General features: G+C 43.2%; 1 protein-coding gene across 4 annotated transcripts in view; it reads left to right on the forward strand.

Moving 5' to 3' along the window:
* Positions 1-27,779, forward strand: part of CLOCK (clock circadian regulator) — a 117,984-nt gene that overhangs the window by 13,106 nt on the left and 77,099 nt on the right. The window contains exon 1 of one of the 4 annotated variants that reach the window (XM_034772937.1): positions 24,661-24,948. The exons of the other annotated variants lie outside the window; for them this stretch is intronic. The gene's annotated coding sequence lies outside the window, so the exon portion shown is untranslated. Of the gene's footprint in view, positions 1-24,660; positions 24,949-27,779 lie in introns of those variants that run through there. 4 annotated transcript variants of the gene reach the window in all.

Genomic DNA, 27,779 nt, shown 5'->3' on the forward strand with positions numbered 1-27,779 from the left:
GGCCGGGGCCGACCCAGGCTGGAGCCGCCGGGGGGCCAGCCTGGGCCGTGCCTCCTCCCCCCACACTCCCCCTTACCTGCTTCAGGCTTCCCGCGAATCAAATGTTCGCGGGAAGCAGGGGAGGGGGCGGAGACTTTGGGAGGGGGCGGAGTTGGGGCATGGGCGGGGCTGGGGGCGGGGCCGGGGCCCCATGGAGTGTCCTCCATTTGGAGGCACAAAATATGGTAACCCTATTGTGATATTTTTGGCAGTTGTGACTTGCAGAGTGAGAACTGCTGTTGATTCATGTAGGGTGTCAAATGTGTTACTGTTGCTAATACTTTCTAGGCTACTATGAGAAAGATTTGAGTTTCAGGTAGACGAAAATGGATGATTGGAATGTTGTAAAAATAAGGGTTTTATTTCTATTTGGAGGGAAAATGGTGGGAAATTTTTAGTTGGGAAATTAATTTTTTTTGGTTACCAATCCAATTTGCCTAAAAACTTGACCATTTTTGTCCTTATGCTGAGCTATTAATTCCTCTTTTTTCCCCCTCCCTTTGTTCTCATTCATTTGTCTGAGTGCATCCACCCTCTGCCCACGCATATTCCCAATATCACTTTCCTGTACAAGTATCAGAGGGGTAGCCGTGTTAGTCTGAATCTGTAAAAAGCAACAGAGGGTCCTGTGGCACCTTTGAGACTAACAGAAGTACTGGGAGCATAAGCTTTCGTGGGTAAGAACCTCACTTCTTCAGATGCAAGAAGAAGAAGACACTTCTGTACAAGTGTCACATTATTCTATACTTGTTTCTTTTTTCTTCTCTTTTCTTTGTCATCTTCTTTCTCCTCCTTCTAAGTTCCTTGTGCATCTACCCATATTTCCCTCCTCCCTTCCTAGTTCACAATACTATAACTCAAAACACTTCTTTTTGAACAGACTATTTTCTACTCTTGTTGTTTGAGATGCCAGAAAAGGCAAAATGATCAATGCTACTTTCAATAAGTGCCCCGATGGCAAAAGTGTATTCTGTTACTCAACGCTTTTATTTACCAAGAGCAGTCTTTTGTGCAACTTGTTTTAATTATACCTAAAGTAACATGAAGTTCTATTACTAGTTCTAACTTTATTACTATTGTTCAGTACATCCAGCTATATTAGTAAAGTACAGTATTATGTATGTTAACCAAAACTGTTCTTCTTTGAAGTAATTAAACAAGCATACAGAATTCTCCAGAAATGTAGTGATTTTTAGTTAAATGTGCAAGGAGCAAAACAGTTTCCTTTAGTTCTTTTAATAAATTGCAGTTTTTGTGGGTAAAGAGGATATCTACTGTGTAAACAAATATCTTATGCTTGCTTAAACCATCTGCCCTGTGCTGTAAGCTGTTATTGTATGACTTTGCATTTATTAGTGAGTTGTTTTGGACTCAAATACTTGAATGGAATGGTTTTGGATCAGAGTGCTAGAGAATGATGTTTGCATATAAATGCCAAAGATTTGGAGAAGCTTGTGATCCTTATAATTGCTGTGGAAAGTTGAAGTTTTTGAACATGTCTTCGAGGGGAAATGTTAGCACATGATAAAACTTATCTTTAGGAATACATGGAGGCGGGGGCCAGGAACCCTTGAAACGTAAATCAAAAAATCTGAAAGGTCAGAGAAATCAGAAAATGTACTCCAACAAAACCATCTAACTTTCCTTAGTTCAGTAGACAATTGCAGACCTCTCCATCAAAAGCTATAGGAAATAGAATGGCAGTTTTAAAGGATGAAGTTGTAACTGACATTACTTGTTGGAGCACACAGTTCCTTATTTTTACCAAGTGGTTCTTACCTTAATCAGAAATGGTGGTATTTGTTTCTCTAATTACAGGGTTGTGTAAGTTTCTCATCTTGGATTGGCATTTGAAATATAGTTTTACCTGAAATACATGATATCTCTGTATTCTTCTTTGCAGTTTGTGGCTCTGATTAAATTAACATTTTAATATAGTGATTCATTTTAAGAAGGCTTGGTTTTTGGCCATCCAAAACAAATCTTTTTTGCATATTAAATATACACCTCTACCTCGATATAACGTGACCCAATATTACACGAATTCGGATATAACACGGTAAAGCAGTGCTCCGGGGGGGGGGGGGGCAGGGCTGCGCACGCCGGCAGATCAAAGCAAGTTTGATATAACGCGGTTTCACCTATAACACGGTAAGATTTTTTTTTTTTTGGCTCCCAAGGACAGCGTTCTATAGTGGTAGAGGTGTATATGTAACTGAGCTGCTGGTAAGTTGAAGCTAGGGTTCCACTATAAGTCCTACTTCTGAACTCCATCACTTTAGGTAGTTTTGCCAAAAATGTTCTTTGGGCCTGAAATTTTCATGATTACAGCAATTGGGCCAGAGAGGAATATTTGGAAAGTTGAAACAATTTCCTTTAAATTGTTTTTATTACAGCAAAAAAGTACCATTTTCAGTCTTTTCAAATAACGTTAGACTTTTTTATATCTGTCTTTATTATTAAATATTTGTTTTCATAACTTTGCATGGCGCTTTAGAGATTAAAAAGCATGGTCCCTGCCTTGAAGAGCTTGCAATCTAAATTTGACAAAAATAGAAAGTGAAGAAGAGCGCCTAAGGAAAGAGGAGGAGGAAGGATTCAAATGAATAAAAATGTGTTCTAGTGAGTGAATCATACAAGTTGACATTTTGAGGTAGCGACTGAGGTAAGGTGGGAAGGGAGGATAAGAGAGAGTATAAGTGGAAGACAGTGCTAAGCAAGGCCGAACAAGTGGAGTAGGGATTTGAAGGAGGAAAGTGAGGAGGCTTGATAAGAAGAGAGATGTTATTTCAGGTGTAGGAAACATCACTGAAAAATTTGATGAGGGGAAGAAGCTACAAGGTGAGAAATTGAGAAATGGTAGAAGATTTAGGCAAAAAAATTGCTATGCAGAGACTTAGGGCTTGTCTACATTGTGCTAGTGCAAACCAGCTGAGATGTAAATTCTAGTGTGCATCAGCATGTTGCACACTAATTGGCCTGTTGGACTGTTTGAAACAGGACTACATTAACATGCATTAGGGAACTTTTTGCGCATGCCAGCAGGGTCCACACGGACCAATTAGTGTGTGACATGCTGGTGCACACTAGAACTTATACCCTAGCTGGGGGGTATTAATGCACCATGTAGACAAGCCCTTGGAAATGGGTTGATGAGTTTGGCCTTCATTCAGAAAGAGACAGGAAGACAGGTAAGCAGTGGTCACCAACTGGTCAATCGCAATTAACTGGTCGACCCTAGAGGATCTCCCAGTCAATTGCGATCTCCAGCGGCATAGCGGGGCTGCCACTAAGACAGGCTCCCTGTCTGCCCTGGCCCCACGCCACTCCCAGAAGTGGCCAGTGTGGCCCTGGGGGTGAAGGGATAAAGGGTCTCCCTCCGCGCACTGCTTCTGCTTGCAAGCACTGCCCCCGCAGCTCCCATTGGCCGGGAACAGGGAGCTGTGGCCAGCGGGAGCTGTGGGAGCGGTGGTTGCAGAGATGGGCAGCGCACGGAGCCGTGTGCCTCCCACCCTCCTCCCCAGGGACTCCAGGGGTGCGTTGACCCCTTCCGGGAGCAGCGTGGGGCTGTGCTGGGCAGGGAGCCTACCTTAGTAGCAGCCATGCTGCGCCGCCAACCGAGAGTCGCCGGAGGTAAGTGCTGCCTGGCGGGATGCCGCACCCCAGTTCTGAGCCCCCTGCTGGAGTCAGCACCCCAAACCAGCCCTGATCCTCTCCCAGAGCCAGCACCGCATACTCCCTGCTCCAGCCTTGACCCCCCTCCCACAGCCAGCACCCTGTACTCCCTCCTTCACCCCAACACTCTGCCCTAGCCTGGAGCCCCCTCCTGCACCCAAACTCCCTCCCAGAGCTTGCACCCCATACTCCCTCCTGCACCCCAAGTCCCTGCCCCAGGCTCAGCCCAGAGCCCCCTCCCACACTTGAAAACCCCTCAGCTCCAGCCCAGAGCCCGCACCCTCTCCTGAACTCCTACCACAGCCTGGTGAGGGTGGGGGAGAGCAAATGACGGAGTGGGGGGGTGGAGTGAGTGGGGCAGGGCTTTGGGGGTGGCACGGGGCCACGGGGAAGGGGCAAGTTAGATCCTGGATTGTCCTTAAATTCAAAAAGTGATCTTGGGCTTAAAAAGGTTGGAGACCACTGAAGTAAAGGGACTTGAGGACATATTGATATGGTCAGTGTGGTAGGGGAGAGAGGACACAAGTTATAAAGCATTAGTATTGTTTCACTCCTTTCTTTTTTAAAAAATCCTAGGAAATTCATATGTTAAGGCAGTCATAAAATGAACTCAAGAACAGTGACTCCTATAACTGAAAATTCATTTGAGCTTCAAATTCCAACACTAAGGCCTGGTCTACACTGAGGGGGCGGGGGGTGTCGATGTAAGATACGCAACTTCAGCTACGGGAATAGTGTAGCTGAAGTTGACATATCTTTCGCCTTACCTCCCATCTTCATGGCGCGGGATCAACGGCCGCAGCTCTCCCGTCAACTCTGCTACCGCAGCTCGCCCTGGTGGAATTCCGGAGTCGACGGGAGTGCGTTCGGGGATCGATAGATCGATCCCCGATAGATCGATCACTACCCGCCGATCCGGCGGGTAGTCTTGGACATACCCTAACTCTGCCTTCATATCCAGCTAATCACCTCCATAAGCCTGAGACCTTTTTACTAAGTTGTCCTGCCTCATCTATATTTTAATATTGTTAAATAATAATCCACATATACGCACTTAAACATCAAAGTGATTCGTATTTTATGTAAAATAATCATTGAATCACTGCCAACTCATCTCATGTCATAGGCTTAAGAGCTGGTCTTTGGATTTTAAGTTGATTTCAACTGATACATACCCATGTATGTCACTTTCAATTGCTTTCATTTGAGAATCCAATTTCTAGTCATTTGCCAAGGACCTCAGTCCTGATTCTTTACTGGAGCATCTCTCAATTGCAAAGGGTTTGCCTGCATAGATCTTATTGCAGGATTGGTGTCATAATCATCAGTAAATCCTGACATCCTGCTATTTGTCCCAGAAACGATTGTTTTGAACCCAGGAAATGCTTTTTAAAAATACATGAGCATACCAGTGATACTGTTAATGGACTTTAAAAAAAAAGTTTACACTGTCCCTTTACTGTAAATAGAAGTAGCTGAAGCAGCAATTGCTTTTGGTTTGTATGTTTTCCCACTTCTGGCAATGCTAGGGGCTTGATTTCAGAAGTGTTGGGCACCTATAACTCCCTTTGACTTCTGTTGGAGTTTTGGGTGCTGAGTGCTTCTGAAAAATCATAGGCCCATAAGCAGTGTATAAGACTTAAAGAAGAGATGGCCAACTTGGTGACATGGTGACAGACAAAGAAGCTGCTACATGAGTTGCACTAGCTCAAGAACAGTCTTAAGACTTGTGTTTCCTGGATCAGTTTTACTCAAACATGTAAGTGAGGTGTTTGAACTCTCAATGGACAGTAATTGCTGTGTGTATTATCACCATTTGCTAGCTCAGTTGTGGAGTGCCATTAGGAGCCTTTTTGAGTCAGAGAATTGATGGTCTTGGAGCAGCTGTGTAATGGGAGGTAGAAAGGGTTAGAAGATATATCATAGAATATATGATATATCTCCATTCTCCAGAATGGAGAATTGTGGAATATGTGAAAAACTCTTCTGGGTCACTGCTAAGAGAGGCTAAGCATCTGTGCTTGAATAGTTATGATGGGGCAGGAGGAGAAGAGGTTTTGCTTATTGGGTTGTTTTCTTAATTTTAAAAATAAAGTGTACTCTAGGCAAACTCAAAGGACTTCAGAAGTGATCTGTAGAGATTAGCATTTTTGAAGCAGTGAATAAAATTGCCGTAGGTTTATATAAAACCTTTTTAAAGGTCTGAGTTATGTGTAGGTGTAAATACAATTAATAAACTTGAGCTGCAGTATTACCAATAAGAAATAAGCAGTAACCAGAAGGTAATAATTATTAAGTATTCACTAAGCTTTTGAGGCTTTGGGAGCTCAGAATCAGCAACATAATGTGATTAATTGCATTCTTCAATAAGATTCTCATTAAATGAAGTGGATTAATTAAAAAAAAAATTGCTTCACTGGTCTTCCTTCTGCTCTTTGTTAAGCGCTTGCAACAAACCAGAGGAGCTTATGACTTCCAGCAGGGGTTTCAGAAAATCTTGTTGGCATCACTGCATCACTTGTACTAGCTTCAGTTTTAAAGACTGCTTCTCTTTTGGAGTTTATTTCAGGTATTTTTGGCTGCAGGTTGAATACTGTAGAATAACAAGGTAAGATTGAAGTGTTGACTAAACTAATTTGCTAAATTAAATTATTTTAGAGCTAAAATATGCAAGTATAACAAAATGTTCCTAATAAAGTAGATAAAAGCAAGTCAGGGTTATCAGACTTCTCTAGTTGATAATTCTGGTAGAAGTTGAGTTCTAATTTACTAAGGCCCAGGCTACACTACAAACTTAGGTTAACTTAAGTTACCTTGCATTAACCTACCTATTCATGTGTCTGCACTCAGATGTGTTCCCGGATGACATAAGCATCCCGTTACTGAGGCACAATAAAACCACCTCCCCCAACAGTGTAGAGCCATAGAAACATAGAATATCAGGGTTGGAAGGGACCTCAGGAGGTCATCTAGTCCAACCCCCTGCTCAAAGCAGGACCAATCCCCACCTAAATCATCCCAGCCAGGGCTTCATCAAGCCTGACCTTAAAAACCTCTAAGGAAGGAGATTCCACCACCTCCCTAGGTAACCCATTCCAGTGCTTCACCACCCTCCTAGTGAAAAAGATTTTTCCTAATATCCAACCTAAACCTCCCCCACTGCAACTTGAGACCATTACTCCTTGTTCTGTCATATAGATTCATAGACTCTAGGACTGGAAGGGACCTCGAGAGGTCATAGAGTCCAGTCCCCTGCCCTCATGGCGGGACCAAATACTGTCTAGACCATCCCTGATAGACATTTATCTAACCTACTCTTAAATATCTCTGGAGATGGAGATTCCGCAACCTCCCTAGGCAGTTTGTTCCAATGTTTAACCACCCTGACAGCAACTTTTTCCTAATGTCCAACCTAAACCTCCCTTGCTGCAGTTTAAGCCCATTGCTTCTTGTTCTATTCGTAGAGGTTAAGATGAACAAGTTTTCTCCCACTTCCTTATGACACCCTTTTAGATACCTGAAAACTGCTATCATGTCCCCTCTCAGTCTTCTCCTTTCCAAACTAAACAAACCCAATTCTTTCAGCCTTCCTTCATAGGTCATGTTCTTTACACCTTTAATCATTCTTGTTGCTCATCTCTGGACCCTTTCCAATTTCTCCACATCTTTCTTGAAATGTGGTGCCCAGAACTGGACACAATACTCCAGCTGAGGCCTAACCAGCGCAGAGTAGAGCGGAAGAATGACTTCTTGTGTCTTGCTCACAACACACCTGTTAATGCATCCCAGTATCATGTTTGCTTTTTTTGCAACAGCATCACACTGTTGACTCATATTTAGCTTGTGGTCCACTATAACCCCTAGATCCCTTTCTGCCATACGCCTTCCTAGACAGTCTCTTCCCATTCTGTATGTGTGAAACTGATTGTTCCTTCCTAAATGGAGCACTTTGCATTTGTCTTTGTTAAACTTCATCCTGTTTACCTCAGACCATTTCTCCAATTTGTCCAGATCATTTTGAATTTTGACCCTATCCTCCAAAGCAGATGCAATCCCTCCCAGTTTGGTATAATCTGCGAACTTAATAAGTGTACTTTCTATGCCAATATCTAAGTCGTTGATGAAGATATTGAACAGAGCCGGTCCCAAAACAGACCCCTGCGGAACCTCACTCGTTATACCTTTCCAGCAGGATTGGGAACCATTAATAACTACTCTGAGTACGGTTATCCAGCCAGTTATGCACCCACCTTATAGTAGCCCCATCTAAATTGTATTTGCCTAGTTTATCGATAAGAATATCATGCGAGACCATATCAAATGCCTTACTAAAGTCTAGGTATACCACATCCACCGCTTCTCCTTTATCCACAAGACTCGTTATCCTATCAAAGAAAGCTATCAGATTAGTTTGACATGATTTGTTCTTTACAAATCCATGCTGGCTATTCCCTATCACCTTACCACCTTCCAAGTGTTTGCAGATGATTTCCTTAATTACTTGCTCCATTATCTTCCCTGGCATGAACGTTAAACTCACTGGTCTGTAGTTTCCTGGGTTGTTTTTATTTCCCTTTTGGTAGATGGGCACTATGTTTGCCCTTTTCCAGTCTTCTGGAATCTCTCCTCTCTCCCATGATTTTCCAAAGATAATAGCTAGAGACTCAGATACCTCCTCTGTTAGCGCCTTGAGTATTCTAGGATGCATTTCATCAGGCCCTGGTGACTTGCAGACATCTAACTTTTCTAAGAGATTTTTAACTTGTTCTTTTTTAATTTTCTCTTCTAAACCTATCCCCTTCCCATTAGCATTCACTATGTTAGGCATTCCTTCAGACTTCTCGGTGAAGATAGAAACAAAGAAGTCATTAAGCATCTCTGCCATTTCCAAGTTTCCTGTTACTGTTTCTCCCTCCTCACTGAGCAGTGGGCCTACCCTGTCTTTGGTCTTCCTCTTGCTTCTAATTTATTGATAAAAAGTCGTCTTGTTTCCCTTTATTCCCATAGCTAGTTTGAGCTCATTTTGTGCCTTTGCCTTTTTAATCTTGCCCATATTCATCCTTTGTAATTTGTCCTAGTTTCCATTTTTTTTATGTGACTCCTTTTTATTTTTTAGATCATGCAAGATCTCGTGGTTAAGCCAAGGTGGTCTTTTGCCACATATTCTATTTTTCCTACGCCATGGAATAGCTTGCTTTTGGGTCCTTAATAGTGTCCCTTTGAAAAACTGCCAACTCTTCTCAGTCGTTTTTCCCTCATCTGGTACCACTGAGAACCGTCTAGATCCATCCTCTTTGGAACCCCCTTTCAGGTAGTTGAAAGCAGCTATCAAATCCTCCCTCATTCTTCTCTTCTGCAGACTAAACAATCCCAGTTCCCTCAGCCTTTCCTCATTAGTCATGTGCTCCAGCCCCCTAATAATTTTTGTTGCCCTCAGTTGGACTGTGTCCAATTTTTCCACATTCTTCTTGTAGTGTGGGGCCCAAAACTGGACACTACTCCAGATGAGGCCTCACCAATGCCGAATAGAGGGGAATGATCATGTCCCTTGATCTGCTGGAAATGCTCCTACTTGTACAGTCCAAAATGCCGTTAGCCTTCTTGACAACAAGGGCACACTGTTGACTCATATCCAGCTTCTCGTCCAGCTTTTCTGCAGAACTGCTACCTAGCCACTCGGTCCCTAGTCTGTAGCAGTGCATGGGATTCTTCCATCCTAAGTGCAGGACTCTGCACTTGTCCTTGTTGAATCTCATCAGATTTCTTTTGGCCCAATCCTCCAATTTGTCTAAGTCCCTCTGTATCCTATCCCTACCCTCCAGTGTATCTACCAGTCCTCCCACTTTAGTGTCATCTGCAAACTTGCTGAGGGTGCAGTCCACGCCATCCTCCAGATCATTAATGAAGATATTGAACAAAACCAGCCCCAGGACCGACCCTTGGGGCACTCCACTTGATACCGGCTGCCAACTTGACATGGGCTCAACAGGTAGTGATCAATGGCTCCAACGATCTAGCCAGCTTTCTATCCACCTTATAGTCCATTCATCCAGCCCATACTTCTTTAACTTGCTGGCAAGAATACTGTGGGAGACTGTATCAAAAGCTTTGCTAAAGTCAAGGAATAACACGTCTGCTGCTTTCCCCTCATCCACAGAGCGAGTTATCTCATCATAGAAGGCAATTAGGTTAGTCAGGCATGACTTGCCCTTGGTGAATCCATGCTGACTGTACCTGATCACTTTCTTCTCCTCTAAGTGCATCAGAATTGATTCCTTGAGGACCTGCTCCATGATTTTTCCAGGGCCTGAGGTGAGGCTGACTGGCCTGTAGTTCCCTGGATCTTCCTCCTTCCATTTTTAAAAGATGGGCACTACATTAGCCTTTTTCCAGTCATCCGGGACCTCCCCCGATCGCCATGAGTTTTCAAAGATAATGGCCAATGGCTCTGCAATCACATCCGCTAACTGCTTTAATACCCTCGGATGCAGCGCATCCGGCCCCATGGACTTGTGCTCGTCTAGCTTTTCTAAATAGTCCTGTACCTCTTCTTTCTCCACAGAGGGCTGGTCACTTCCTCCCCATGCTGTGCTGCCCAGTGCAGTAGTCTGAGAGCTGACCTTGCTCATGAAGACAGAGGCAAAAAAAGCATTGAGTACATTAGCTTTTTCCACATCCTCTGTCACTAGGTTGCCTCACTCATTCAGTAAGGGACCCACACTTTCCTTAACTTTCTTGTTACTAACATACCTGAAAAAACCCTTCTTGTTACTCTTAACATCTCTTGCTAGCTGCAACTCCAAGTGTGATTTGGCTTTCCTGATTTCACTCCTGCATGCCTGAGCAATATTTTTATACTCCTCCCTGGTCATTTGTCCAATCTTCCACTTCTTGTAAGCTTCTTTTTTGTGTTTAAGATCAGCAAGGATTTCACTGTTAAGCCAAGCCGGTCGCCTCCCATATTTACTGTTCTTTCTATACATCAGGATGGCTTGTTCCTGCAACCTCAATAAGGATTCTTTAAAATACAGCCAGCTCTCCTGGACTCCTTTTCCCCTCATGTTATTCTCCCAGGGGATCCTGCCCATCAGTTCCCAGAGGGAGTCAGTCTGCTTTTCTGAAGTCCAGGGTCTGTATTTTGAGGCTCTCCTTTCTTCCTTGTGTCAAGATCCTGAACTTGACCATCTCATGGTCACTGTCTCCCAGGTTCCCATCCACTTTTGCTTCTCCTACTAATTCTTCCCTGTTTGTGAGCAGCAGGTCAAGAAGATAGACTCATAGACTCTAAGGTCAGAAGGGACCATTATGATCATCTAGTCTGACCTCCCGCATGATGCGGGCCACAAAAGCTGACCCACCCACTCCTGGAATAATTCTCTCCCTTGACTCAGCTGTTGAAGTCCCCAAATCATGATTTAAAGACTTCAAATTGCTGAGAATCCTCCAGCAAGTGACCCCTGCCCCATGCTGTGGAGGAAGGCGAAAAACCTCCAGGGCCTCTGACCCTGGTTGGTTCCTCCAGCACTTGCACCAGGAAATTGTCCCCTACACTTTTCAAAAACTTCCTGGATTGTCTGTGCACCGCTGTATTGCTCTCCCAGCAGATACCGGAGTGATTGAAATCCCCCATGAGAACCAGGGCCTGTGATCTAGTAACTTCTGTTAGTTGCCGGAAGAAAGCCTCGTCCACCTCATCCCCTTGGTCTGGTGGTCTATAGCAGACTCCCACCACGACATCACCCTTGGTTGACTTGCTTTGGTAGATGCAGTGGGAATGTAGACACAGCTCTGCCCCGTCAAGCTGTGCTCACTGTGATTGGAGCTGGAGAGTGGTGTTATGCTAGTGCCCTCCAAAGCTGAAGAATCAATAAGCATTTCTCATTTAAAGTTTCTATGGAAATAAGGGAAGGTGTCTTGTCGACCCCGATAGTCCTCCAGCTGCTATCTCACAATGCCCCAGTCCCTGTGACAGTGACCATTCTGCTCACAACTATAAACTCCGCTGCCCAGGATTCACAAAGAGCAGAAGCCCTCTGCCCCCCTTTTAAAAACTGTGTGTTTTTTGAAATGCCATTTCCTGGTTCACCTCTGTGGTGAACACATCTAGCAGCTGACCTTTGTTTGCATCCAACCAAACATGGGTCCATGCACGCAGAGAGGTACTAGATGCACTTCTGCTAGGAGCAGACAGGAAGGATTAGATCCCTTGGGCCTGTGAGAAGAAGAGGCTGTGCAAGGACAGGTATGGAACAGTTGTAGAAATGTGGACAGCTACGAGCAGATTGCATGGAGGACACAGGCAGAAGGGAAGGACAGGGATCAGTAGCAGTGCTGCATGAAAGTGAAGATACTTTGCCAGGGACATCATGTGGCAAGGAAGGGCAACTACAAATCTAGTGCTGAACCACAGACCTGCTGCTTTTACAATGAACTGCATGCCATACTTGGAGTGACCCCACCAGCACCCTGTGGATACCTCAGAAGAGCCTGAGATGGAGACCCCTGCTCTGAACAGCGAGGGGAGAGAGGAGATGAGGTGGGGGACTCCAACCATACTGTGAGCCAGGACCTCCATAGGAGTCTAGCGTGTCTTGCCAGGCAAGTGTGGATGAGCCCACTGATGAAGGGGATGGGAGATTGGGTAAGTGTGTGCTGCATTTTTCCTTACAATGTTTTATTTGCTTTTCCTTCCTCTCCTCTTCCCCCTCTGCCCTTTACAGATGGCCCCTGCCCCATCCCAAAGTGTATGAGACAAAAGTATTGACAATTGTCATTGTTTTAGTAGTATACTGTGAGAAATTAAAAAGTTAGGAAGCAAATTTGAAATAAATACCTGAACAGTACCATGGCAGGCCAATTTCACGATCCACATCAATTCAGTGTCCTGTGTTTGGGTAGAGGTAGAGTCGGCATCTGCTTCTGTTAGGCTAGGTGAGGAGCCATGTGGCACATCTTGTTTATGTGAATAGGGATGTCCATTTTATCTTCCTGAGAGTTCTTGATGGCACTTTCATGGAGATACTCAGAAACCTATGGGAGACGATTGCAAAGGATGGCAGTCTTGTTTCTTCCTCTACAGTAGGACACTTTCCCATGTCACTCTGTGATGTATTCAGCAGGTACCATTGCAGGAAACAGGCTAGCAGCCCACGTGGCTTCAGGATGCCAGTAGCAGCTGTGGTGTTTGTGCTTTTGTGACCCTAAGGAATGAGAAAAACAAAATTCATTGCCTGTGGGGGGGGGGAGGGAGTGCCAGTAATCACAGTGATTGTCATATACTCATACCTATGGAATTGGGGCTCAAATTTTATAAATTAATGCAACAGAAAATTTGCCCCACTGTCCTCCATGCCAAGCCATATTCACCATAGTTGGAGCTTGAGAGTGGTGCTATTCTGAGTTTCTCCAAAGCTGAAGTATCAACAAGCATGTCTCATTAAGTTTCAAAACACCCTTCCCTTATTTCCATAAAAACTTTTATTTTTCTCTTTCTGTTGTGTGCATCTAATGGTGCATCTTATCTGTTTTTTTTATCAGCAACTTTTGACATGGTGGCTTTGAGGGGTGCCCCTTCACGCCCGCAGTACATCTGACCCTGATGAAGAGGGAAAGGGCTAGGAGAGAACATGTTCCATGAGATCCTACAAGCCAGTGTTGCATCAGACTGTGAACAAAGAGCTTGGAGGGCCAATGTGACTGAGAGGATGGAGAAAGGACAGAGAGGACAAGAAAGCAAAAGGCCTGAGTCTTCTCGGGGACCAAACACACATGCTGCAGATCCTAGTTGACCTACAGATCCAAAAGTGTCAGTCTCATCAGCTTTTGCACTCCTTGGAGAACTCTGTGGTTGTTGCTCCCTGCATCCCCCAACATATCTCATGACATAGCATCCTTGCCGCTACCACTTCATGCCAAGGGACAACAAGGGAAACCAGAGCTTCACATATGCTGACCTATGAAAACCACAGATTGGTGTATGTGTAGCCAGAGTGGATTATCTTGGACTATCTTTTTGTTTAAACAAATGGAAGTAAATGTTTACTTCCTTTTCAGTAGGAATTTTAAAAGTTTTATCCCATTATGTTAAGTGCTTATAACATTGTATGTGTTTGATTTTGCGCACTCAATTTTTGTAGTCAAAGTTGTATTTTTGGAGAATCAAAATATCTTTATTAGTTCACAACGGATATTACAAAATACATAGTGGCAGTCAAGAAATCGAACAGTATTTATAAATCTTCAAGTACCATACAATTCATATCAGCAGGCAAAGCCCTGAAGTATTTATAATTTGCAGCAGGCCCAACAGAATAGACACCAGCAGGCAAAAACCAAAAAATACATTATTTAAATTACATAAGACAGGCTCTACCTCAAGCCAGCAAGAGAGCACACTACTTTGGCTGATTGTGAAAATGAACTTTTAAGTATCCCTCAAATGCAGGGGTTCTCAAACTTCATTGCACCGTGACTCCCTTCTGACAAAAAAAATTACTACACGACCGAGGGGGAAAGGGGGACCGAAGCCTGAGCCCACCCAAGCCCTGCAAAAGCCCAAGCCCCACCATCCCGGGCCGGGGGACTAAAGCCCAAAGGCATCAGCCCCAGGTGGGGGGCCTGTAACCTGAGCCCCATCACCCAGCGCTTTAGCCCGGGGTGATGGGGCTCGTGTTTTGAGCCTGGGTGGTGGGGCTCAGGGTTTGGCCCCAACAAGTCTAATGCCAGTCCTGGTGACCCCATTAAAATGGTGTTGCACAGAGCCGCCGAGAGCGGGTTCGGGCCCCGGTGAAAACATTTTTTCGGGCCCCCCAGCAAGGGTGGACCGGCTAAACAGGGCCGACGAGGTGGGGGGGGGGAGCTGTGGGACCTGGGCCCCCTTTGTACCGGCTTTCCCCCGCCCTTGTTGGCCCTGGTGTTGCGACCCACTGTGGGGTCCTGACCCACAGTTTGAGAACCGCTGCTCAAATGAATATCTCCACATTGTACTCTTCTAAATAGCCCTGGCATCTGGCTGTTCAAATTCTGCGAGCAGCTGCTCCCCCTCACCCCCTCCTCCCTGGTGGGCAGATTCTCCCACTTTGTTTCACATAAATTATGCAGCGCACAACATACAGCTATAATATTGTGATGTTTTTCTTGCTGTGAGTAAACAATGTCAGTGACCTTTCAATCTACTAAAAGCACATTCCACAGTCTTTCTCCACCTACTAAGCTAATAGCTGAATCTTTCCTAGGCACTATCCAGATGACCAGCATATGGCTTCATGAGCCAGGGGAGCAAGGAATAGGCTGGGTCCTCCAGAATCACTACTGGCATTTCCCCATCACCTCCAGCTGCTCAGGAAAGAATGACCCTGCATGCAGCTTTCTGAACAGTCACATGTTCTTAAAGATGCAAGCATCATGTACCTTCCCTGACCTATCTATAGTGATGTCCGTGAAGCATCCTCAGTGATCCACTAATGCAGTGGTTCCCAAACTGGGGTTCGTGAACCCCTGGGGGTTCACGAAATGTTACAGGGGGTTCTCGGGGGGGGGGGGGAATCCCTAATGACGGACAGAGCTGTCCCTAGGGACCCCAGACAGCACGGGGCCAGCAGCTTGAAGCCCCTGGACTTCCAAGAGCTAAGCAGATCAAAGCAAGCATATCTATCATACTGAGGAGATTTAAACTTCAAGACTCCTTATAAGAAATGGAAAAGGGAGGTGAATATTTTTTGCTGTTTTTAAACTTAAATAGGCAGGTAGTATTGTTTTCAAAATTATTTTAAAGAACAAGTTTAAGCTTTATTGTAACGTGCGTTGTTTGCCTGGACAACTCAAGACTCTTTGAGTTGGCTTCTTAAACACCTTCATGCTGTTTCAAATCTGATACTCCTTGATGAAACATAGGAGCTTTGTCTTATAACAGGCTTATTCAAAGTGATACAAGCTACGGAAGTGAGATCTTGGAAGAGTGTTGCCATTTTCATAATGTAATAAAAATAGTGTAATTATAAATAATAATTAATAGTGTGTAATAAGCATGTCATAAAAACAAATTTTATATTTCCAAGATCACTGCTTTTATAATTTATACTCAGGTAAAGGAGAAAATCCCTGGAAATATTCATTTTTAGGAGGCGGTTCGCAAGACTTGACATTTTAGTGAAAGGGGTTCACAGGTTTTTAAAGTTTGGGAACCACTACACTAGTGCTTATATAACTCTGGAAAAGTATCCCTTTATGTTGATGTTACTAAGTAGCCAGGTGGGCTGGATTCACAATAGGGATATGCATTCAGTCTGTCACCCCACTGCTGCAAATCTATCCAATATTTCTTGCACATTGCTGAGAGTAACAGTCCTGCATAACGGGAGACTATTAATGGTCCTACACACTTGTATGACAATGGCTCTCATAGGTTTTTCAACTCCAAAATGATTTCCCACTGACTGATAGCAATCCAAAGTGTGATCACCATGTGCTTCTCCACTGTCAAAGCAGGTCGCAGTTGGTGTCTCTTCATTGGAGGGCTGGGGCGAGCTCAGCACACAGATCCAGAAACATGACCTTTTGCATCTGAAAGTTCTGCTGCCAGTGCTTCTGGTCCCAAATCTGCATTGTGATGTGATCCCACCAGTCAGGGCTTGTTTCTTGGCCCAGAAGTTTTGCTCCACTGCCTGCAGCTGCTCCATGTAGCCACCAGCACCCTGGAACTTTTTTTTCGCTGTGTCAATCAACAAACTCTCTTCAAAGCTAGCCTCATGTTCCTCATTGTGAGCCTGAAGGTGTGCAAATATAGGACAATTGTGCAGCCTGAGCCTCGTGAGCCTGACCCTGGCCAGCTGTGTTTTTTTTATCCCAGTATAGACATAGTCTGTCTCTGCCTCTGCCACAGAGTTCGTGTGTGATACGAGGGAAATCACTTAAACCAAACCTTTTCAGAGTTGTTCACTAATTGTATGTTCCTTGTGGTCTGGGTGACCCGGGGCCTGATTTGGAGAAGTGCTGAGCACTCACAACTGCAGCTGAAATCAGTGGGAGCTGTGCTTTGATATGGACAGTGCTATATAATGCTAAGTTCTCTGAAAAATTAGGTCCTACGTGACTGGGTTTGGGGAGCCCAAAATTAGTGGATTCTTTTTATCTTAATCTCTGTGCCTCAGCTCTTCATGTGTAAATGGGGAAAATAACTCTGACCTCACAGGGAAGTTGTGAAGATTGATTAATGTTGATAAAGTACTCCAGATACTATTGTGATAAGCACCACAGAACAGCATATGAGGAAATGCATAATTCTGTCTTTAGAGCAGGGTTTGAATAGTGTGCTGTAAGGAAAGCCTAGGGCTACACATTGAATAATGAGGAGAAAACAAAATATTGAATAGTTGCTTGTTAGTTGTGCACCATCCCTTCTATGCACTGAATGAGGCAAAGGTCCTGTGGAAGAAAATGTCGTCATGTAATTAAAGATTATTACAAAGCATTTGTGCATGGAGACTGAATTAAGGTTGCATAGTGCATGACTTCGCACCCTTAATGTTCATTTTATGTAGCTTTTGGTGTGTAATACTTCATATATACTCCATATTTAATGTATTGTGTCTAGGTGGAAGGCCACTTCCTATTTTTTTTTTTTAAGAGTTGTTATTTGGAATCATTATTTCAAAAGCTAACTTCTATAACCATTACTTGTTTATTTGTATAGCGGTTGCCTCATTGTGCTAGGTATTGTACACATGTACTGATGTGATCTATGTTTTTCCTCTCCCTTTGCTTCTGTATGTTTTAAATTAGAAGTCACCTACTACAGGACAGGCCCAACAAAGAAAATAACAGAACACCACTGGCCATCACATACAGCCCCTAGCTAAAACCTCTCCAGCACATCATCAAAGATCTACAACCTATCCTGGAAAACAATCTCACTCTCACAGACCTTGGGAGGCAGACCAGTCCTCGCTTACAGACAGCCCCCCCAACCTGAAGCAGATACTCATCAGCAACTACACACCACAGAAACACTAAGCCAGGAACCAGTCCCTGTAACAAGCCTTGTTGCGTACTCTGTCCCCATATCTACTCTAGCGCCACCATCAGAGGACCCAACCACATCAGCCACACTATCAAGGACTCATTCACCTGCACATCTACTAATGTGATATATGCCATCATGTGCTAGCAATGCCCCTCTGCCATGTACATTGGCCAAACTGGACAGTCTCTATGTAAAAGAATAAATGGACACAAATCGGACATCAGGAATAGTAACATACAAAAGCCAGTAAGAGAACACTTCAATCTCCCTGGACATTCTATAACCAATTTTAAAAGTAGCCATACTTGAACAAAAAAACTTCAAAAACAGACTTCAAAGAGAAACTGCAGAACTAAAATTCATTTGCAAATTTAACACCATTAATTTGGGCTTGAATAGGGACTGGGGGTGGCTGGCTCACTACAAAAGCAACTTTTCCTCTTCTGACATTAACACCTCCTCATCAATTATTGGGAGTTGACTACATCCATCCTGATTGAACTGGCCCTGTCAACACTGGTTCTCCACTTGTTAGGTAACTCCCTTCTCTTCATGTGTCAGTATAATAATGCCTGCATCTGTAATTTTCACTCCATGCATCTGAAGAAGTTGGTTTTTTACCCACGAAAGCTTATGCCCAAATAAATCTGTTAGTCTTTAAGGTGCCACCGGACTCCTCGTTGTTGTTTGTTTTTAAAATTAGATTGTAAGCAGGGGCATGCTTTTCTTTTTTTCCTGTTGTTTGTATTACAATAGCGCTCCAGTCAGGATCAGAGCCCCACTGTGCCAGACACTGTACACACACATAATAAGAGACAGTTCCTTCCCTGAAGAGTTTATACCCTAAGTTGTTGCATTTTTGATAATAAGACTATGACAAGACCCAGTCTCAGAATACAGATTACTGAATTTAATATCTTAAATCTCTCAGATTTATAATTTTACTGTGCTTTTAATTTATTTGAAGTTAATTAAAGCTTCCTGAAACATCTGCAGCTGTGGAATCTTCGGAAAAAGTCTATGAGCAGCCATGGGAAAGGCTGGTCGTTTATTTTACGTCTTAGCTATGTAAAATGCCATATTATACTAGGCTAAATGCTACAGTTTTTGGACTGATGGTGTTTACTCTTATTTTATTCCTGGGGAAATTCTGCACTACTGCACATGCATAATTAATGAGCTGTGCATATTTTTAATTTTTTGACAGAAAAAAGGGTCTACTGAAATGTTTTTGCAGTTACGCCTTTCGCCCACCAGAGGGTGATGTGGTGATAGAACACAGCAGCAGCTCCTGGCCAACTAGGGAAGAGAAAGAGCCTGCCTTCTTTGCAGTGCCTGTCAGGCCAGGTCAGGAGATGGGCGATGGGGAGAAAGACAGCATGGGGTGCTGGGGGGATCAGATGGGGCTCATAAGGGCTTGTGTGGGAGGACAGATTGGGTTGAGCTGAATGCGAGTGGAGGCACAGGGCCACAGAGTGAGGGAGGTGCAGGGCCACATGGTGATGAGGGAGGGGCTGCAGGGCTACATAGGGGCAGTGGGTGGCTGAGTGGGGACACTGACGCCGGGGGATATTTCCTGAATCTTCTTTGTTGTCTATATTGTTACAGACATATTTGCTGACAGGTATTTTGAAATAAATGACCAAAAATAATTGAAACTGGTGTGATTATATTATGTTATATTGACAACTAAAAGTGCAGAATTTTTAATTTTTTGTTGCAGAATTTTTAGTTTTTGGTGCAGAATTCCATCTGGAGTATTATTCGCATTGATAAAGAGTATTTTACTTCAAAGCATACTTTGTTCTCTCTGTTATCTGAGGAGGGAAATAATTGTAATTCCTAGCTTTAGTTCCAGTTTTCTTTTAAGTGACCTGAGAGCTTGTTATATAATGTTTTGGCATGTTAAAGATTTATGGTGACCATAATTTAAGGCATTTTATATGGTGTTTGCAGCATTTGTGTCTGACTAGGTCAGAAATGTTAACATCCTCTTCTTTGAGTAAAGCAAACATACCATCCAGGACCAGGAGAACCTTGAATGGCATATGTACTTAGTGTGTTGATCAAAGTAAATATCTTGTTAGTGACAGCTTTATCATCTAAATTTAAAATACAAACAAAGCAATTTAATTTATTCAATTTTAAGTCTTTTTTAAAATGCAAGGAATTATGTCCAAAAAGTCTTGAATTACATGATTAGATACTATTTTTCCCATAGTTCCTCTGCCTCAGTTGGTGCACTGAATGGATGGTGCCCTGGGAATTAATCAGGGTTGTGTAGTTAGGGAGGCTGGTGTCTGTAGGATCCCTGTCTTGTTTGTTGCAGAAGTTGGAAGTTGTGTGGTGAATAAATCAGTGATCACATAATTAGATTGCATCATAATACATATGCCCCAGGGGGCAAGTTAGGGTTGTACAGACAACCTTAATTCTGGCATTTTCTAATTTGTAAGTGCTTTACTCTGCAACCTTAACATTCTTTTAACATAGTTTTTTAGCTGTTAAATATCATAGTTAGATATTTAAGCACAATCATGGTATCTAAGGCTAGGTCTACACTACCCGCCTCAATCGGCGGGTAGAAATCGACCTCTCGGGGATCGATTTATCGCGTCTCGTCGGGACGCGACAATCGATCCCCAAATCGGCGCTCTTACTCCACCAGCGGAGGTGGGAGTAAGCGCCGCCGACAGAAAGCCGCAGAAGTCAATTTTGCCGCCGTCCTCACAGCGGGGTAAGTCGGCTGCGATACGTCGAATTCAGCTACGCTATTCACGTAGCTGAATTTGCGTATCTTAAATCGACTCCCCCCTGTAGTGTAGATGTACCCTAACATAATATGCTTGGGGTAGAGCTGGCTGAAAAAAAGGAATCCCTTCCAACAAAAAGTATTGCATTGGTACACAAAGCCAAAAATGCGGAAATTTTCACAGAAAGGGTTTTAAAGAGAACCAAGACAGAATTTTTTTGGCTTCCTCGGTGCCTTTCCAACCCAGCTGCTGGAGAGGCAGAGACCGCTCTCCCACCCCTTGGAGCTAGTCCTTCAGGAAAGCTTTTATCAGTTTCACTGGCAAAAATTGAAATTGAAAAGAGCTTTGCAGGCAAGCTATCAGGCAACTGTCATTTTTTAAAATGAAAACTGAAATTTTTTTTGCAGAAAACTTCAGTTTCACAAAAATGTCTTTTGTCAAAAATCATTCAAATTAAAAAAAAATTTCACCAGCTCTACTTAAGAGCAACGGTTTCTTGTGATAGCTGTAACAGCACATTGGGGAAAAAAACATGTGGGTAACTATATTTCATCATGAGAGTAAAATATTAGCGAATTTTCATTATCGTGGTAAAGACAGGTGTGTGAGTTGTACTGAGGCAGTTTTGCAAGTTTTATGTAAAACTTCAATACCTGGAAAGATAATGGAGCAACTAATTAAGCAATCAATTTGCAAACACCAAGAAGATAATAAGGTGATTAGTAACTGTCAGCATGGATTTTTCAAGAACAAATCATGTCAAACCAGCCTAATCACTTTCTTTGACAGGGTAATAAGCCTTGTGGATGAGGAGGAGGCAGTAGATGTGGTATATCTTGACTTTAGTAAGGCTTTTGATACCATCTCGCATGACCTTCTCATAAACCAACTAGGGAAACCTAGATGAAGCTACTATAAGGTGGGTGCATAACTGGTTGGTTATGTAGTTATCAGTGGTTCACATTAAGCTGGAAGGAGATATTGAATGGGGTCCCACAGGGATCAGTTTTGGGTTCAGTTGTGTTCAATATCTTCATCAATGATTTAGATAATGGCATAGAGAATACACTTATAGGGGGCTTTGGAGGATAGGATTAAAATTCAAAATGATCTGGGCAAACTGGAGAAATGGTCTGAAGTAAATAGGAGGAAATTTAATAAGGACAAACACAAAGTACTCCATTTAGGAAGGAACAATCGGTTGCACACATACAAAATGGGACATAACTGCCTAGGAAGGAATACTGCAGAAAGGGATCAGGGGCTCATAGTGGACCACAAGTTAAATATGAGTCAACAGTGTAATACTGTTGCAAAAAAAGTGAACATCATTCTGGGATGTATTAGCAGGACTGTTGTAAGCAAGATACGAAAAGTAATTCTTCCAGTCTGTGCTGATTAGGCCTCAACTGGAGTATTATGTCCAGGTCTGGGTGCCACATTTCAGGAAAGATGTGGGCACATTGGAGAAAGTCCACAGAAGAGCAACAAAAATTATTAAAGGTCCAGAAAACATGACCTATGAGGGAAGATTGAAAAAATTGTGTTTGTTTAGTCTGGAGAAGAGAAGGATGAGAGGGGACATAACCGTTTCAAGTACATAAGATTGTTACAAGGAGGAGGGAGGAAAAATTTTTCTTGTTAACCTCTGACGATAGGACAAGAAGCAAAGGGCTTAAATTGCAGCAAGGGCAATTTAGGTTACACTGGTTACACTGTCCCTCTCCCCAATACCTGCCTGAGGGCTTGGGCAAGTCTACACTACCGGGGAAAGTCAATCTAAACGATGCAATTTGAGTTATGTTAGTAGCGTAACTCAAGTCAATGTAGCTTAGATCTACTTACTGCGGGGTCCATACTATGCGATGTCAACAGGAGACGCTCTCCCATCGACTCTCCTTACTCTCCTCATTCCGGTGAAGTACTGAAGTCGATGGGAGAGCGATCTGCGGTTGATTTAGAGTAAATCAAGTAGAGTAGCTGGAGCGTCGATCCACCAGTAAGTGGAGACAAGCCCTCAGGCAGACTTGGAGGAAGTGCTATAAATATCCTGATCTAGTTGAGTATGGTGGTGGCTGCTAAACTCACAGTTTCTTCCCTTTTGGGGAGTCCCTTAGCACTCACCTCAATTGCTTTGGTAGAGGATTTGGGCAAGTTATATGTAGTGTATATGTATGTATAGAGTGCGTGTAGCAGAAAGAGAATAGTTGATAATGAATGTTATGAAGGTTTTATCAGCATTAATTCAGAGTGACCTTATTATAAATGAGAGGAACCCACAAATGGGTTGTGTAGTTCATCCCAGATATGTACATTTCTACTCCAATTTTATTAGAAGACCACTTCTATTAAGAAGCTGATTTTTCTTAATCCTTTGAATGGTTAAACAAGTTTCCCTCTAGTTTTTTTTGCTACTAACACATTTGTTCATTTGTTTGTTCTTCAGCTCATGAGTGTCTGGACTGTCTATTTGCATGATCTGTTGTTTGCTTCTCTGTACTATTGTCTACTTGTGAGCTGCTTTGAAGAATAGTCAAAACAACTGTTCCTGTTCAAGTACAATAGAACCTCAGAGTTATGAATGACTCAGGAATGCAGGTTGTTCGTAACTCTGAACAAAACAATCAGAAGTTTACAAGTGAACAGTAGCTTAATGCAGCTTTGAAACTTTACTATGCAGAAGAAAAATGCTTCTTTCCCTTTATTTTTTTAGTAGTTTATATTTAACACAGTACTGTACTGTATTTTTTTTTTTTTTTTTTTTTGGTCTCAGCTGCTGCCTGATTGTGTAATTCCAGTTCCAAATGAACTGGAATTCATAGTGTGTGATACACTGGTCAGTTCATAACTCTGGTGTTTGTAACTCTGATGTTCTATTGTACAGCAAAGTTTTGTATTGGGACTCTTGTGGATTATTGTCAAGATAATTTTAGTTACTGAATGATTAACAAGAAGCAAAACAAAGTCGCCCAAGATTTCTGTACTACTTCCTGAAAAATAGATGACAAATTACCATAGTAAAATTATGCTTTGTATTTATTGGTCATTAAATTTCCTTGCTACAGTAAACTTGAGATTTTTATTCTTACACAGAAAATAGGTTTGGTGTTGCTACACATATCTTATGTTGTTTCAGTACAGTAAGCTGTTCAAATTAGTTCATTTAGTGTTCATGCTTCCTTAAAGCAATGTTTTTACAAGTTTAGAGGGTTTATTAAAGTTTGCATTAGATCAATATTACATTAAATGTGTGTATTTACTGTTGTACAGATTTTTCAAAGTCCCACATGTTTGATTATTTTTTGTTTCACAAATTATTTAGGGTGCTGAATTTTAGTTTTAAGTTGCTTGAAAGCTTACTATAGGTCAGATTCTGTTCATTTGTTTCTGTTTTACCCCATTGACTCTAGGGTGGCTGCATGGATGTAAAAGAACAATTTTGCTCTATTTATTTGATGACTGCTTTAAGAACTGTAGATTTGAATGTTTAGATGATAGTCCCTGACCACAGTATTGTAATAATCTTGGTACGAAGTATGCCTTGTAAGGTATCAGTTAAAAATTATAATTTGCTACTCAGGATTATCCTGGTAAAATATGTATGGCAATATTGTATGTGAAGTTGTAAGATTCTCCAGTATGATGATGATAACACATGTTCCAAACCCCACAGCTGTGCCCAGGCAGAAGCTAGGCCTGTCCTAAACAAGGAAGGTGCTTGCCTTAATTTGCATTTAAGCAGTAGACAGAGTCATCAGGCAGGGTGGGAAAACAAAGGAAATTCAAACAGGTGGGAAAAAAACCTATCCTTTTATGTGGACTCTTTGTCTCCTGGGTCTCAGCTGGAAATATCACAAGGGAGACTGGAACTATAAAAATGAGGAACAAACTCCCCTTTCTTTCTCTCCCTGCCCATCACATTCTCTGCACCTGAGAAGGCAAAAGGAAACAGCTGTTGGACTTTTGGGGAGGAGTCCTGATCTGAAAAGTTTAGTCAGTAATCTGCTGGAGCATGTGATGAGAGAGTTTTTTAAGTAAATATTAGTAAGCATTTTATCTTTATTTTTCTTGTAACCATTTCTGATTTTTATGCCTCATTACTTATACTCACTTAAAATCTCTTTCGTAAGCTTGTGTTACTGTTTTTATCTAATCCAGCATGTTTAAATTGAAGTGTCTGGGCAACTATTTAGGTTAATAAACTAGCATATGATTCCCTTAATGTCTGGCTCGTCCCTCCAGGATTCACCACTTGATGTGTAGATGGTGCAGCCAGTGACGCAACGGCAAGTGACTGATGCTGGTCAATAAACCTGTCTCCTCTTGGGAATTCCTAATGACGCCCAAGGGTGGGGTAATGGGACACCCTGGGTGAAGGAAATGTCCCCAGAAAAGTGGATGAGCCAGAATCCTGTTGGCCAGTGGTACCAACACTACTGGGACCAGATCCATTTAGAAAAGGTGCAGTTGTGGATGCGATAATGCGGGTGCTTCTTTCAACTTGGAGCTTTCAACTTGTCTTGACCTTCGTCTTGCCATTGAAGTTCTATAGTCCCTGCCAAGAGAGAAAATATAGGGTCTATGGCAATCCCTTCCTTCTTTGTTTTGCTTAGGCTTACAGATTGAGGGTCTGTGCTCAATGGTCACTCCTTTTGGTGGGGAAGGACCCAGGTGTTTGACAGAAGCTCAGATGTCCAAGTAGGGGAAGGTCTGCTCCTTGCACTTTGGGCTCTTCTCCCACACTACTGTCAAGCACCATTGACTGGCTGTTTTTATTGTGTTTCCTTTCATCTGTCAAGACGTTGGATGGCCATATAGATTCCCTTAAAGGAATAATGGACTTAATATACTGGTATTCTCCAGGAGAGGGGTGGGCAGTACAGGACATACATTTCTGGGGGAAGATCCGGGAGTAGGAATGTGTTGGGATCACTCTGCAGTATAACCAGAGCTAGTGAGATCCAGTGTGTAGCTGGCAGATTGCAGTTACACACAGACACTCAGGGTGTGGCCTGCATGCTGCAAGGCTGTTTGTAAGCGGTCCAGGTCGGATCTGTTACAGCAAAGCATTGCAAGGCACTGAAGGTTGCAGGGCAGTGATGACACAGCTCCCTACTAGTTTGAGTTGTGTCCTGGTATGTCATAGTAGCTTTATTTTATAATAGATTTTATGAAAGATGCTATCTTAAATTGTTTTATGAGGTAAGTAATTACAAAAGCTAAAAGTTTAAAAGACAGCAGGCAGATTAATTAAGCTGCATAGACAAGGGATGATTTCAGAAGAGATTTGGAGAGGTATAAGCAAAGGAAAGCTGTTTCAAATGTTCTTGCCTCTTCCTCATTGCTTTGTGTGTATGATTGTGTGTGTCTTGCTACTCTAAGAATGCACCTGTGCTGTTGCTTGTGCACAAAACCATTTTCCCAGTAGGAGCAGCAAAGTGAAACTGAGATCTTCTTTAGATGCATTTTGATGTTTCTGCTGTGGAAGCACAATGAACAGGATATACAACAGTACAATCACTATCTTCCCACAGGCATGGTGAAATGTTGTATTTCCCTGCAGTTAAATGCCTTAATCATAATTACTGAGGCTGCTGTACCTCTCTGTCAGGAGGAAATACAATTAGTTCAAAATTTGTGTACTAGGGTGTAGAGAACTAACGACATGAGAAAATAGTCTACTAATTTCTAATCAGGATTTAAGGAACAAAAGAAGAAACTGGTTCCAAATAATCCATCCCAGGATTGATAGTTGCCTTAATGGATTATTAAAGGAGGTGAGAGAAACATAGATGAACTATGCTCATGAGAGGGAGAAACAGAGGGCTTGTCTCCACAAAGACTTAATGCACAGCAAGCTGGGTTGTGAATGTACAATATACTAGCCTGCTGTGTGTGCGGTCTGTGTGGACCCTGCACTAAAAGTTCCATAGTGTTCTTTGACATATTGCTGTTAGAGATTTGCTGACCGGAAACCAAGATAGACAGCATTGAAAGCAAAGGTTTGCCCTGTCTCTGGTTGTCTACACTTAAAAATTTTAATGCCATATCAGTGCCAACCTAAGCCCTGGTGTAGACCTAGCTAGATTGACAGAAGATTCATAGATTCTCCACTCGGGAGCGGATTACTTAAAGTGATGGAAAAACTTCTTCCATAACTGTAGGAAGCATCTACAGCAGGAGTCAGCAACCTTTCAGAAGTGGCGTGCCATGTCTTCATTTATTCACTCTAATTTAAGGTTTCGCATGCCGGTTTTAACGTTTTTAGAAGGTCTCTCTCTATAAGTCTTTATTATATAACTAAACTATTGTATGTAAAGTAAACAAGGTTTTTAAAATGTTTAAGAAGCTTCATTTAAAATTAAATTAAAATGCAGATCTTATCAGTTTAGTGCAGTGGTTCTTAACCTGGGGTGCGCACACCCCCTGGGAGTGCGAGATACCCTTTCTGGGGGTGCAAGATACGCAAGATTTTTTTAGAAGGTAAATCATCGAAAACACAAATTAAGCACAGGCACATAAGTACAGCTACTTTGTTTCATAAAACCTATGTATTAACATTATACATGTTTTAACGATTACTGTAATATATAAAGTTTTTAAGTTTTCAAGTTTTTAAGCTACTTGTAGTGTAATTTTTTATAAGGGCTGCAGCGCTCTGCGACCAGGCCAGGAGCAGAGCCCTGGACTGGCTGCCAGTACCCCAGGCCAGCAGGAGGGCTGAGCAGGGCCGGAGGCCCGGACCCCGGCTGGCAGGGGGCAGGGCGGCTGGAACCCCAGACCGGTGGCGGGCTGAGTGACTCATCCCGCTGCCTGTCTGGGGTTCCGTCCGCCGGCCCCGCTCAGCTTCTGCCGGCTGGGGGTTCCATTCACTCAGGCTGGCAGCAGGCTGAGTGGGGCCAGCGGCTGAGACCCCGGCTGGCAAGGAGCCGGCAGACGGAACTCCAGATTGTCAGCGGACTAAGTGGGGCCAGCGGACAGAACACCAGATTGGCGGCGGGCTGAGCGGCTCAGCCCGCTGCTGGTCTGGGGTTCCATCCGCCAGCTCCTGCCAGCCGGGGTCCTGGCCACCGGCCCCACTCAGCCTGCTGACGGGTGGGGGTTCCGTTCACCCAGGCCGGCAGCAGGCTGAGCGGGGCCGGTGGCCGGGACCCCGGCTTGCAGCAGCATGCCAGTAAAAATCAGCTCGCTTGTTGCCTTTGGCATGTGTGCCACAGGTTGCTGACTCCTGATCTACAGTATACTGCTGCAGCTATGCCACTGCAGCACCGTTGTGTGGACATGGCCTAAAA

This window comes from Trachemys scripta, chromosome 5 (assembly GCF_013100865.1).
Source record: "Trachemys scripta elegans isolate TJP31775 chromosome 5, CAS_Tse_1.0, whole genome shotgun sequence".
Classification (NCBI taxonomy): Eukaryota; Metazoa; Chordata; order Testudines; family Emydidae; genus Trachemys; species Trachemys scripta.